This window comes from Pteropus vampyrus, unplaced genomic scaffold (assembly GCF_000151845.1).
Source record: "Pteropus vampyrus isolate Shadow unplaced genomic scaffold, Pvam_2.0 Scaffold12, whole genome shotgun sequence".
In the NCBI taxonomy this organism is placed as follows: domain Eukaryota; kingdom Metazoa; phylum Chordata; class Mammalia; order Chiroptera; family Pteropodidae; genus Pteropus; species Pteropus vampyrus.
The window spans coordinates 8,496,607-8,511,360 of NW_011888793.1; the positions used below are offsets into that span (position 1 = coordinate 8,496,607).

General features: G+C 31.7%; 1 long non-coding RNA gene across 1 annotated transcript; it reads left to right on the plus strand.

The window, feature by feature from the left end:
• Window positions 1-1,173: 1,173 nt before the first annotated feature.
• Window positions 1,174-12,716, plus strand: LOC111732658. Its single transcript, XR_002777647.1, has 4 exons — window positions 1,174-1,231; window positions 3,603-3,713; window positions 11,456-11,600; window positions 12,119-12,716. It is a non-coding gene; the product is annotated as an uncharacterized LOC111732658 (long non-coding RNA).
• Window positions 12,717-14,754: the final 2,038 nt, after the last annotated feature.

Below are 14,754 nucleotides of genomic sequence, written 5' to 3' on the forward strand. Positions count from 1 at the left end.
TAAAATGTAGTATTTGTTTATAATAAATACTGTTGCAAGACACAAAACAGAGTTCTAATATTGCACTATTTTAGTGAGGGTGGTTAGAGAAGACACCTTTGAGAAAATGACACTGAATGAAGACCTGAATAAAATGTGAAAAAGAGCCATGCAGCTCTCTGGGTAGAGAGAATTTTTTGTAGAGAATATACCAAATAAAACTGTCAGTTAAGAAGTGAGAAAATGTTAGTAAGTTTGATTTTTAGCAAGTCCTTTGACTCATAGTGCTAAAATATATTGTCTTCTGAATCTTTACACATTTAGTCATTATCGTCTGAATTTTGGCTGACATACATAACATAGCACTCATTATCTAGTTTTTTATCATGGAAAATAAAAACATTTAAATCTTTAAAAGTATTTATATTTTTATTATGGTGACATTGATTAATAAAATCCAGTAAATTTCAAGTGTACAATTCAACAGTAAGTCATATATATATATATTGCATTGTGTGTTAACTGCCCATAGATTTTTTTCTGTTACCACATATTTGACCCTTTTTACCCTATCTACGTCCTCCTATTCACCTCTCCCTTTACCATCTGTTAACCATTAGTCTACTATGTCCATGAATCTCTGGTGATATCATGTGGTTTTCAACTTTTTCTGTCTGGCTTACTTCACTTAACATTATTATCTCAAGACCTATCTATGTTGTAAATGGCAATATTTCATCTTTTCTTATAACTGAGTAATATTCCATTGTATATATGTACCACAACTTCTTTATCCAATCATCTATTGTAGCACACCTCAGTTGTTTCCATGTCCTGACCATCATGAAAATGCTGCTATGAACACTGGTGTGCATATATCTTTTTGAATAAATGTTTTCAAGTATTTGGGGTAAATGCTCAGTAGAGAAACTGCTGGGTCATATGGTAGATCAATTCTTAGTTTTTTATACTTTTAAAAATTCTTGATGATAAATTTTAATAGTATTTGTATATAAATATATATTCAATTATTAAGTTGATTTATATATAATGTTTGCTGCTTTTTCATATGTTTAAAATTACATTTTTAGTTCCTAAGAGACTATATAATACAGTCAGATATTTTTCCTACAAATTGAACATTCTGAAACATTGGCTTTTAGGAATGCTAATTATTATACATACTTTGTATTTCAGCTTGACTTCTTGGGCTCCTTCCATCCATCTGAGAAAATCATGGCCCAGATAGCCAGTGAGTATTCAGGTTGGATTCTGGAATTAGAGGCACTGGGAAAATATTTGAAGTTGGCCAGCAGCTATAGTTGATCCTAGCTAAACCAATATATCTAAGAATGAGAAGTAATTGATCATTGATTTAAGGTTTTTGGTTTTTTTTATAACAGCAAAAACAAATATATGTGTGTATGTCTTCGTGTGTGTACATGTGTAATGTACAAAGCTATCTCAACATACCAGTTGAGCCTTCTGGAAACCGGAAACAAGTAGATAAAAGAGAAATCCTAGTGATCCAATATCAGCTCTGGTGATTTGACATTTTATTGTCCTCTAAGAAATGAGAATCCTATTCCCTACTTCTTTGACTTTCTTATTATGATTTTTCTTTTCTCTATTTCCAGATTCTCTTATTTTGTACTTATTTTTTATCCTTCCTTCTCTGAGTATCTCATATTCAATTTTCCCAAGAGACGAAGATTTGATTGGGCCAATTAGTTAGTATGGAAAATGGAGCATTTATCTCTCTATGTTGACCCCATAAATGGCTGTCTTTGCTTGGGATGTTGATTCCTTGTCTAATTTATTGGCTCCATAATAAGAGGGTCATATCAAATAAAATGTGGCATGCTACAAAGAAATAACTGACTATAATACAGAGTAATTATGGAGTCCATGTAAGAGATACAACTGACCAAGACTAAGGGAGGGCTCCTGCAGAAAATAACTGCAGAAATGGTATTCTGTGTTTCCCTGAATACAAATCACTCTCTCACACTTAGTGGATTTGTAGAAATCATTCTCTTTACTGGGAATGTCTTCCTTTTCTTCTCTATCTACTGTCTGGAATTCCACAAACTGCTGATTCTTATGTTCTATAATGTCTCTGCCAACACCAAATTAGTGAATACAGAACCACTGCTCCTAGGAGAAATGCAGGGTTGAGCCTCTGGCTGAAACATTGTTGTCAACTGATCAATACATAACTTTGTTTGATGTGTGTTTCTGTTTAAAGATACATTATTTAATATACTTGGAACCAACAGGACTGTAACTCATGCCTCAGTGTTGCTTATCTAACTTACATATTTTCTCCCAAAAGTACATCAAGCCTTCTTGCATTCAGGTACACTAGAAAGCATTTCAGCACTATGCTTGGGGGTCATTTTAAACAGTGATATCACCAAAAAGCACAAAAATGTGGACAATATGGCTCTAAGTAGACCATGAAAAGAAAAACTTGTTTATAGTATGAGAGCTGAAATAAAAAGGTAAGTATCACCTTGTTTGACCTTCGCTGAGAATATGAATGTCTTGTATTAATTTTCTTTTTTTTATCATTCTGTACCTGTACTTAAATGAACACAAAATCATCATGAATATTGATCTGGAGAATAAATTTTACTAAATAGGTGAATTTGCAAATATGGAATCAGCAAGTAATGAGAATCAACTTGCTTTCTATTCATGACTTCTATCTACTCTTCCCTGATTCTCTGCTTCTTAACTCTTCTTCCAGGCCCTTGTAGAGTTAGTCCTTCCTACATGCTTCCACAGTGGTTTATTCATACCTGTTAATATAACACTTAATTTACTGTGTGATTAATTTCTTTTTTCTAAAATACAAGTGTAGATCATAGATAAACAATTTTGATATTCCCAGAGTCTAAATGTTGACACATAGCAGGTGTTTATTTAAAATCCATGGATGGAAGGGAGGAAAAGAGAAAGAGAAAGTATAGGAGTTAGGATTGAAAATGAGCAATTTATTCTTAATAAGCCATTAATACACACTTTCTTAACAAATCTCTATGTTTTACTGCTATATCATAATGTGCCCTCCAGGAATTCATTTTAATTCTTTATTTCCTTTTCCATCTTTGAAATAAGAGTAACAATAATAATTTTCATTTATTTTTCAGGCATAGCTGAAGATATTTAAGGGGGAAATAAATTATTTTGAGTTCATTGAGATGTCTTATCAAAATTTGAGGCTAGCGATATTATTAGTGTGTTAGGATTTTTGGCAAGGGAACTTAAAAAACTGTAGAAGCAAAAATCTTCTGTATTTGTTTATTATGCTTGAAATGTAATATAAGTAATTAAAAATTTTATTTATAACCAGAATGGTTTACAAAATAAGACTTCTTAAATTGGAAAGGAAAAAATGACACTCCTTTAGATTTTATACCTTGACCCATAAGCATCCCCATCTCATTGCTGACAACATGCTGTATACTGAGCAGCGAAGTAAGTTTTCTGTTGGTTCTCTGCCCTAAGTTGGCCTAGGCCCTTTTGAGGCTCCCTGCCTGAGAAATATTAACTTTGTACAATATTTAATATGCATGTTCAAGGTACCAGACAGATTCTCTCTCTTCATTCCTCATTAGAATAAGATTGGTAAAAGTCCCTGCTGTTCAACTGTATTCTATTAAGATCACAAAAAGAGGAAATGAACCAAAAAGTGGTGACAAGAAAGATGATAGCCTGTGGACAAATGGGTAAGAGGAAAAGATTTATCTCTATTTATTTAGAGCATGCTTTTTTCACTATTTACAGATATGTCTCTCAATTTTATGTAAGGGATTCATCATAATCATATAAAGGCACAATTAAGTTTACCTTCTTCAATAAAATACATAATTCTTTTTATTTGAGTATAAATATTAAAAAAACACTTGAAGAAAAGTTGTCATATTATATTATATATATATCATACTTTTAGAGTTCACTTGATTTGTGTAAACTAGATGAAATATTAAAATGTTCAAAATTATTTCTGCAGCAGGTCTGGTCTGCACTCTAGAACAATACTATGATAATGTTGAAAAATAAAAACAGTATCTTCCACATTCTCAAGAACACAAAGCAGTTAAATGTGTTACTTCATTCAAGCAAATTATTAAAATAAAGTAATCTTCAAGTCAACAAAAAAGAATAAAACTTTGTTATACCATTTTAGGTATTTATAGATATTAGGATTATGCTATATTTATTTTAAAATACTAGTTACCTAATAATTATTAATCTATGACTATTTTATCTTCAGTTACTTGTGTATATGTCGTTTGCTTACCTGGGGCTTTGTAGACATAATATTGGTTATGCCCAAATATGCACAAAAGTTGCGACTAAAGGTGAGCAGAGACCATCATAATCTTCAGTAATTCCACCTTGGCTATATCGTCTTTACTATTTGAGCAACATATAAGACTAGCTTGTCTCAAAACTTTTTGCCTCAAATTTAGTGTTCCTGTTATCTATTGCTGGATTTTTTTTTAAAAAAAAATCCAAAATTTACTGGCTTAAAACAATGATAGCATTTGTTTTGCTCAAGAATTTGTAGTTTGAACTGGTCTCATTGGGGACAACTTATTTCTGTCCCACTTGGCATCAGATGCTCAGACACTGGAGGCTGAAATCACTCAAGTGTTTGGTACTTAAAACTATTAACCAGGTGGAGCTGCCACCAGAAATCTCAGTATGACTTCTTTACATCATGGCAGCTAAGGTCCAAGAGTGAGCCTCACGAAAGATAGATAACCATATGGAAGCTGTATTGTCTTTTATGGCCTATTCTCAGAAGTCATAATGTGTCACTTTTGCTGTATTCTATTTAATATAAGCAAGTTTACTAGGACTAACCCATATTCAATGGGATAGAAATTAGTCTTCACATTATAAGAGCATGATAGAAGAAATATATATGGGTGTAGCCATGTTTGGAAAATATAATTTGCCACAATTTCTTTAGCTTAAGTAAGTATGGGCCTATACTAATTCTACTCCTCTATCTCATATTGTTGTGGTTGTTGTTCATCTTGTTGTTTGATTATTCAGCAGGTAGAAAGACAATTTATCTTTTTTTGAATTATTTTGAGTGAGAAGAAAATATTTCCTAGGAAGATAATGATAAAACTATTTGTTGTCTAGCAAGTTTTAAAACTACAGTTTATAAGTGGTTATACTCAGCTGGAGAAACCTATTTTTACATTTTCAGAAATTCCAATATTTCTTTCCTTCATCTCTAATGTCTGATTTATATAATATTTATTGCAAAAAAAAACAAGAACATCATAGGAATTAAATTCAATAATAATAAAATAACATTTCCAAAATTGCAAGTAAATAAATCAATTTCCTGTAAATCAATCTTTAGTTTGTACTTTTTAAAAAAGTTTATATAAGTGCTTTTTGAAGCCAATGATGAAATTACTTTGATGCTAAAGTTATTTTCGAAAGAATATTTCAAACTAGCAATCTCTGTTTTTTTCTTGTCACCTGTAGCTGTGGCAAAAGACTGCTTCCATATAAATGAATGAGAGAAGGCATCATAAAAGATTTACTTCTGCTGCCCCATTTTTCTTATTTATGTCTAACATTCTGCCCATTTACCATGAGCTTCCTCACATTTCAGAAGCAGCTAGTAGTCTTTGAGAACAAATTGTGCTATTTTCTTCTGTCCTTAGAGAAAACGAATGGTTTAGTGTGTGAGATGTCCAGAACAATAAGAAAAACTTGTGCTGTGTATTCCCAACAGAAGAAATAGATCTTCTGTAAATAACTCCCAGCACAATCATGGCAGGTTTCAGCACTGCATAAAGTCATATATATTTTTTCTTTATATAACTTCAAAGCCTTTCAAAAGGAAAACTAACAGAATGTTGTTATGTAGATACACAGACTCACCACAAAGTCATGGACATAGAATATCATAACAACCAAACTGTTTTAGCTGTATTTCTATAAAATTTAGTATATACACACATACACATATTAATTTTCAACTTCAATTTTAGAAAATAATTTAGGTAAAATGAATACAACTACATCATACTAGAAAAAGAAAAATAATACTTTTGTACAAATTAAAGTGAATCGATTATGAAGTTCAATAAATTATTATGGTATATATTATTTCAATCAAAAAGGAGAGCTAGATTCTAGCATTTACTGAGTCTGTATCACATGCCAGACTTATTTGATAGGACATTTACATATTTATAAAATCTTAATTGACACAGATATTTTATGTGATAGATATTTTTATTCACATTACACAGATGAAAAAATAGTGATTGATAGAAGTTAACCAGCTTTATTCCTTCCCTCTAAACCCTGCCGCCGCAAAAAAAAAAAATAAATAAATAAAAGAGGTAAGGAAATAATTGTTCTCAGCAAATGCATTTAATTTATGATTTGATCAGGTGACCTCTGATGGTACAAAGTTTGGGAATTTCAAGACCATCCTCACTTCTGACACTAATTGCAAGTTTTAGGGTTTCCAAGATCATACTTAGGTTCAATAATTTGCTAGAAAACCTAATAGAACTCAGAGAATCTGTTTTACTCATTGTTAGGGCTTATGATAGTGAAAAAACACAGATTAAAATCAACAGAGGAAAGCACCCATAGGGCAGAGTCCAGAGACATCAAAGTGCAGGGCTCCCAGTTTTCTTTCCCAGTGAGTAATGCAGACCGCACCTATTTCTCCCAGCACTGATGTGTGACAATATGTGTAGATATTGCCAGGCAGGAAAACTCATCTGTGCCTTGGTGTACTGAATTTTTATTGGGTCTCGATCAAATAGATGTGGTTGACAGCCGACATGGCTGACCTTAGTCTCTAACCCTTGTAGAGGTCCAGATGACACTGGGTTAACATAGATTACCAGACATGGCCAGAGGCCCCCAGATAAACAAAGATATTTTTATCCAGGAGAATATTCCAAGGGCTTTGAAATTACCTTCTAGAAACCAAAGGCAAAGGCTTAACTTCTTTGGTCAAGTTAATTCTTTGCTGCAGAATATTCCTAACACAGTAAATAATGAGTGGAAGCATATTCAGTGATATGTACCTTAATGATTAAACAACAAAATTTTTTTAAAATTTCCAAATGAGATAGTTTGGTTGCATTTTCATTTTGAATTATAAGATGATCTCTTGCACAATATCCCTTCTCAGATTACCAAAAATTATTTCTTACACTCTGTTTTCTCTTAAGTTGTATAGCAGGGGGAAAGATTAATATAAATCCCACTAAAAAACTGTGACAGACTAATACAGTTCCTAACTTTACCAAAAAGTACAGAACTATATATACTTTGAGGTAGAAAAGACCTTGTTATTATGAAAGGCTCTTGTTTTCTACATACTTGGAGACTTAAATTTGTCATTGTGGTTTTTTCAAACCATGATTATCATATAAGAAAGACTCTACTCCAGACATCTATGCAAAGTCATAAAAAGATTAGGAGGCTTAACTTCAGGAAGCAGATTTGAAAAAGGACTCTTTATTCTTCAAGGTCTGTAAGATAAACTTTTCTAAAGGAATATGTTAACTTTATTTGAAAGTTGAGTCCATATTTGAGTAGAATTTGTTATTAAACAAAAAGGGAGAACAAGTTCTAGTAGAACAAATAATTATAAAAAAAAAATCTGTGACATTCTAACATGAGGTTTTCAGATGCATTTTAGTTACAAGATCAAATTTAGCATATAGTCCTGCCTGACTCAATTTTTTCATCCTACAAAAATATCATGTCAGCAAAAATTTCATCTTTATCATTAAGCATTGATCTCTTACTGTGAATGCATGTGTATGTTTCAAATAAAATGGACACTTTGGTGTAGATCTGATTATATAGAGAATGATTTGGTTATAGAATAATACTACCTTAAAGAAATAAAGATTTTAAAAAGAATGAATAAAGTTTTACAGGTGAGTAGCATTTAAAAAAATACTACTCTCAATTGCCTCGGTAAAGAAACAAGGCACAACGACATTAAAGATATGTTTTTATTTATTTTTAAATCCTTTTATTTATCTTATTAAATGACTGTCATTAAAGATATTAATAAAAATATTAAATTAAGTTGTAAAACTATGACATATATGTGTACTCCTTCTCCCTTTATAATTATTTCTAACATTAAATTTATTTTACAGTGGAGCTATTAGTTTTAAAATCCAAGACTAGTTTCTTTCAAGCCTGTCACCTTTCTAATTACTCAGTGATAGAAATTGTTATAGTTCTATTAGTTTGAATTGCAAAGAAAGCAATTATTTGGGGAATGGAAATGTTAGGAGGATTTCTGGAGAAAAAGCTTGCTGTTCCCAATGTCGGACTTCATTAAGTTACTTAGAATCATACAGTTTAAAAGAATAATAAATCTTGATTTATTTTGACATATATATCTGGTCTGAATATAATCTGAAATGTCTGTCATGCTATCTCTCAAATTTAACAGAACACCTTGCTTCCTTGGGAGTGGTACAGTATGCTTTAGGAGCTTTCCCAGATATGTTGTATTGCTCATTGTGAAATTATGCTCACAATAAGTGAGCATTGATTAGATAATTTTTAGAAACCCAGGTTTCAAAAATAATTATATCATGGTTTTAGTTTATTACTATAGTTCAAATAACCCTAATATTTATTGATCTATCATATTTATTTAAAATTATTTCTATTATTGGTCAAAATCACTTTATATTGATATATTTTAAGAAATATAGTAATATTCCTCAGATGGTCTTTTTAAGTCACAAATCAAAGCTGAAACCATTATTTAAAGGGGTAGTGAAAATAACCACTCCAGAAAATGTAGGTTTAAAAACAAAAAACAAAAAAAAAAAGAAAAAACATTAATTATAATGGAGTATTTGCCATTATTGTCCCCAGATTAACACTGGATTATTACACTTTTCAAGGCCTCGATACTGGAGTGACTATTATATTTTTGCTTGCTGTTAACAATCGTATTATATTTTATCTTATTATATTGACAGTGTTTTTATTTACTAAGTCTTGGGATTGTTTAAAAGGTGATACCGATTGGGATTCACCAAACCCTCACTAAAAGAACTTGAAGTTGATGGCCAAACTCATCTTTATGGTTGGGGCTTATAATCCCCTTCCTTTACATTATCTTCAGAGGTGGCCTTTGCTTTATTCATAGGGTGTTTTGTGCTGTTTAACAAGGTTAACACTTTCCTCATAGACATCTGCATTCCCCTTGACTGTACAATATCTTTAAGATATCTCTAAGTTTTAGAAAGACTTAGATAACAATATGTCAATTTCTACTTATTTACTATCCTAAATTCTCATAACCAAGATTTCGTCTTCAGCTTTGATTCATGGCTTCTAAAAGTATTTGAGCAGTACTTGGACAATCTACCAATGTTAGGATTCATTGGTTAGGGCTGCTTACTAAAGGGTATTAAAGCTCAAAGTACAAAGATATTAACATATGAAGAAAACACCTAAATTTACTTATCTCTTTTTGTTAATATAGTACTGTATAACACTATTGTGGAATATGTATATTCATAGTATTGAAAAGGGGACTAATTTGGCAGTGTTGTAAGTGATATAATTTGTCCTAAAGGACTTAGAGTACTTAAAATTTATTATTATTATATGAACAAAGTTTCAGAAGCCAGAATCACTATCTCAATAATGCTAGAATATATCAGGAAGTGAACGTTTCCAAAATCAGTTGAGTATACTTGATTTTATTATCAGAGTATTACCTTCATAATCATTGTGTAGGCATAGGAATAATAAATCCTCTAAAATAATTATATTTTATAAAAATATACTGTGAACATAGCTTCTAGTATGTCCACCACATAAGTGTCTACATTTTGAACCTCAGATAATAATTATAAACTCTGATTTAAAAAAAAAAAAAAAGTCATTTGAAGGCCCCAGAAAGTAAATAGAAAGAGGTGTATTCTATTAGAAATCAAACCATTGGAAGAATACAATAACATAGGGTGAGTAATCCATTTTGAGGGAAAGTCACAACTGACACTGCCTAGAGTAGCTAAAACTGATTTTTAAAAAAGTATATATTGAGGGAAGAATCCAAGAGGAAAGAGAATCAGAAAGAGGAAACTTCAAGTTCTCAGTAGAAATTCTGCTCAAGTCTCCGGATGACAAACAGAATAAACATATCTGGACAATTCAAAGCAGCCTAGCTAAGGACACAAAAACTGAACCACAATTTGAGCTGCTGCCCAAAAGACAAGGTTTGCAGTTTGAATCCAATTATACAAATTGCTTGCTAAAACAAAGACAGAAAAAAAAAACACATTAACATGCTTAACAGGAATATAATAAATAGAATCCAGAGTCTCTGTTGGTAACATTGGTACAATAAAAAAATTTCTTCAGCATTATGAAATGCTATGAAAATATGCCCTATTCTTAAGAGAAAACACATTCAATAGAGACCAACTCGAAAATAACACAGATGTTAAACTTAGCAGACAAGAATTTTAAAGACTGTATTATAACTGTGCTCAAACATGAAAGGAATATTTGGTGACAATAATGTAAAGACTGAAAATTATAGCAGATAATTGGAAAATATAAAAACAACAAAATGGATATTTTAGAACAGAAAATTACAATATCAAAAATAAGAAACACACTGTATGAGCTCTAAAGCAGGATGGAAATGTCAAGAAAAGAGTTAACTTCAAAAGATTAACAGAAATTATTCAATCAGAAGTAGAGTGAACAAAAATATTGCCTGAATATTTAAAAAGAATTAAACTCAGCAATACTGTTTAAAAAATGTTTGAATGAAATTTTCCTAATTGATACTAACTTTAAAATATACGTGCTATTTCAAAAAACAAAAACAAAAACAAGGATTTAAGCAATATTTATTTTCTATGGCTGTTTCTTTATTCAGCAGAACCAGTTACTTTATCAATTCTCATATACTTAAATGTTATAAAAATGTAGGAAAATAAATATTGTTTAAATACACCAAATAGTTGCATCTTTGTACATTTTATTGAAATTGAAATAGTTTTAGTTGAAGCCCAAGAACATATATGGCAAATATTTCTGGGTTCTAAGTACATTTTTTTTAGGTGGTTGAAAAATTGTAATGAATAGTAAATTTAACATGAAATTGTCATTTAATCACTTATTATTTGATATTACATTGTTCTTATATTTTCTTGTAGCCAATTCTTTTCAGTTTATTTTTAACTTTTTATTTCAATTGATACATTATTATTACTTTATAATATTATTATCTAATATAACATTATTGTAACCGGAGGGCAACTGAATTTACAGCTCGTGCTGCCTGTGCTTCTCAGCCAAGAGACTAACACAGGAGTTCGGATATTTAGAACTAGCATTTATTTTCAGAGCACCAGTGATCTGAGAAGGCAGCAGGTTAACACACTCAAAAACTTTCTTCCCTTCTCAGTCTGGCTTACGGTATTTAAAGGAAAATCTGGGCATTATTCCAGGAGCTACGTGACAAGTTGTGTGTGTGGAGTGTTTGTTATACTTCATGAAGCCGTTCCTCTGGCAAGATGGTCCCCCGTGGCGTTAGCAACCCAGGAACGAAGGTGAGCGTAGTCTGGAAAGAATGCTAGACCAGAAGGATTGTGATCGGTGAGCATAAGGGCATTAATTGTAAATTTTAGGGCAACTCTCTATGGCAGAGGACATTCCAAACTCTGGGTCAAGCTGCTGGGGACAATCTATTGTTAAGCTATAGGACAACGAAGCCAGGGGCACTGTAAGGCCTCTACTATAGTAGTCCCAACCGGGTCCTTCTTCATCATGACCTAATATGTAGTCTGTGTGTAACTTAGATTTTTAGGGAAAGCTTTGGTATTCTCTGACTCTCCTTGCCTTTTTTCCCTATGATAAGGTGTGCTTTTACTTTTGGCTCAAGCCTTGGAAAGATACTGTAATGCAGCACTCAGAGAAACTGATTTATATCTTGGAGCTTCAGATTTATGTTTGTGAAATCTAAAGGATTGGGAATTGTGTCTGGCCAATGACTAATGATAAAGAGAGGTTGTTGAATTGGAGACTGCCAATGTTTTCAAAGTTTTGTTTGTTTGTTTCTTTGTTTTAGTGGTGGGGAAGATGGGATAGCAAGAGAAAAGGGAAAGAAGGAAATACTGTTTTTCCTGTGGATCACATAAGGAGTACTGAAGAACTCAAGACAGAGCTGCCAGGAGTTTCGAGATGCATTCAGTAAAGAGACACTGGATGCTAGAGGAAGCAATTGTAAGTGATCTAGTGGAGAAATTGTCTTTCCACATTCAAAAACAAAACTACAAGTGAGAAATGACCAGTGATAGGGTGTTTTCAAAAAACAGGTAATAGCACACATGAGAAATAAAGTTTAGCTTTTAAATACTAGCCAGCCCAAGAAGCACGGAAATCAGCTTATAGTAGTAGTGGTCAATAAATACATTTTCTACTCCCTTAGTTTTACAGTGCCTCATTGCTCCAAACTCAAAGCAGATAAAAGTAGCATACTGAGTGAGAGAGAGGGAATAAAAACTCTTAATTTTATTGGTTATGTTTTCAAAAATGTTATTGGATGAAATTATGAGTATGTGGTAAAACAACAACAACAAAACTTCCATGAATACTCCAGCTATGTGCTTTAACAGTATTTTTAAACCTTCTGAATAAAACAGTCCATTGGCTAACTCTGTCTGAGACTAAAGAAGCAAATTACCTATTCTGAGGCAGTTGTGCTCTGAATATGTGGATCACAGGCTCTGTGATCGTCCATGTACCACTGCTAAACCTTCTCCTTGGTAGGATCTTAGCTTTTACTATAGATGACTGCAAACCCCATTAACCCTCCATGGTATTCTGCTTAGATCATGCTCCCATTTTATAAGCACTTTTAAGTTTCATTCTAATACATTAGAGTTGCTACACTACAATGCCTCCTTAAAAAGATTTTTGTGCTTTATAAAGTCAGTTTTCTTGACTTTTTTTTTTTTTTTTTTACCTTTTGCTTAACACTACACTAGTGTAGCATTCAGCCACATAAGATATTTTCTGAGGTGATTTTATTTTCATTAGAGAAATTGCAGGTCTTTCATATCTTTCTTCAAAAATTGACCAAGGCTGACCTTGGCTTTATCTTATTAAATTACTACATCAAGATTTCACCTATACTATTTAAATCACAAGACTTTAAGTACTACTCAATTGAATAGTACTTTGATACATTAAAGGTTGAACAGAGATAGTGCGTCATATTTCTAACCTAATTTCAGTATTAAGATCTGTATATTTTTCAAAGTATAGTTGTAAGTCTCTTGAGGTAGTTCAATAAGTGTAAGTTGAATATATTGATATCAATACTAATATGATCAACATTCATTAACATGTAAAATGGATGACTAGATGGCAATTGAGTCAAGGACTAACTAAAACAAAAAAAAAATTCAGCACTAAATGTGTTGAAGTAAAACCAAAATCAGCAATGCTTAATGTACAGTTCAGTCAATTCTGCCTTTATTTTTAATGGATTATCCATTACATTTTCCAGAACTTATTTAACTCATTTTCCACTTTTCAAAAGTCTGACCCTTATCTCTATGCAAATAACAACCTTCTTATTAATTTGAAGAAATCAGGGAATTCATGTGAGTTCTCCCAATTTTTTCCTTTCTACTTTGAAATTTCTTTGCATTTTTATTCTCACAGGAAGGATTTTCCCTCACTTTTTCAAGAAGTGCACATTTTATTTCTTCTGATTTCATTAATTATTTTGTTTTTCTTTTGCATGTTTTTCTATTCATCCACCAAGTACTTTTCTACTTAGAACTTTTTTCTTTGTTTGTTTGTTGTTTGAGTCATTGAGGTTTGTCAGCTGGACTTACCCATATATCCATTAACTTTAAAAACCATTTCTTCTTGGCTTCAGTCTTCACCAATGTATTGAATGGCTCTGCTAAAAGTGATCCATGCTTCCTTCACTCAGTGCACATTCCCTTTGACAACCAGGAAACATTGACACTACTGGTCATTTCCTTACAGGTAAGGTCAGTTCAACAAATAGCAATTACCTACCATTTGTGTCCCTGGAACATTCTACTGATTTTTGTTTTCTATACTTACATCCTCCGGTTGCTTTGGTGATTTAGGATTTCAGGGCAATTGAGTATCAAATGAAATCTTAACTACCCATATTTAATTTCTCAGAGAGAAGGCTTCATCTTATACCTTCATGATTAATATCTATAAGAATACTCTCTCTGATACTTTCATAGCATGAAAATTCACTTCTGATGGACATCTTTAATTCACACATCAGTGTTTCAAAGAGGAGAGATTAAGAGAGGAATATTTATGTTTATACTTGTGTTGCAATATTTATGAATTTTCTAAGAATATAAAGAACATTATGATGCTGTTTTCCAATATCCTGATTCATTTACTTTTGACTATTACCTTTTCCTAATCCCCAACTCTTTGAAGTTTTTATTTTTTCTAAAAATACCTCAAAAAATCTTTAAACTAATTCAGTCGCTTGCTTCTTGAGGAAATAGTGCATATTGGAAAATCTGTTTATCATGAAATTTACATGTTATTTAATGTAAACTTAATAAGGTTTCTAAAAGTTATTTATAATAGTCTCCAGATAGGTTGATCAGATGATGTTAGCACATATTATTTAATTTAAAGATTAATATTTTAAAAAAATCAGACCCCATCTTCCCTTTTATGCTACAAAGATCT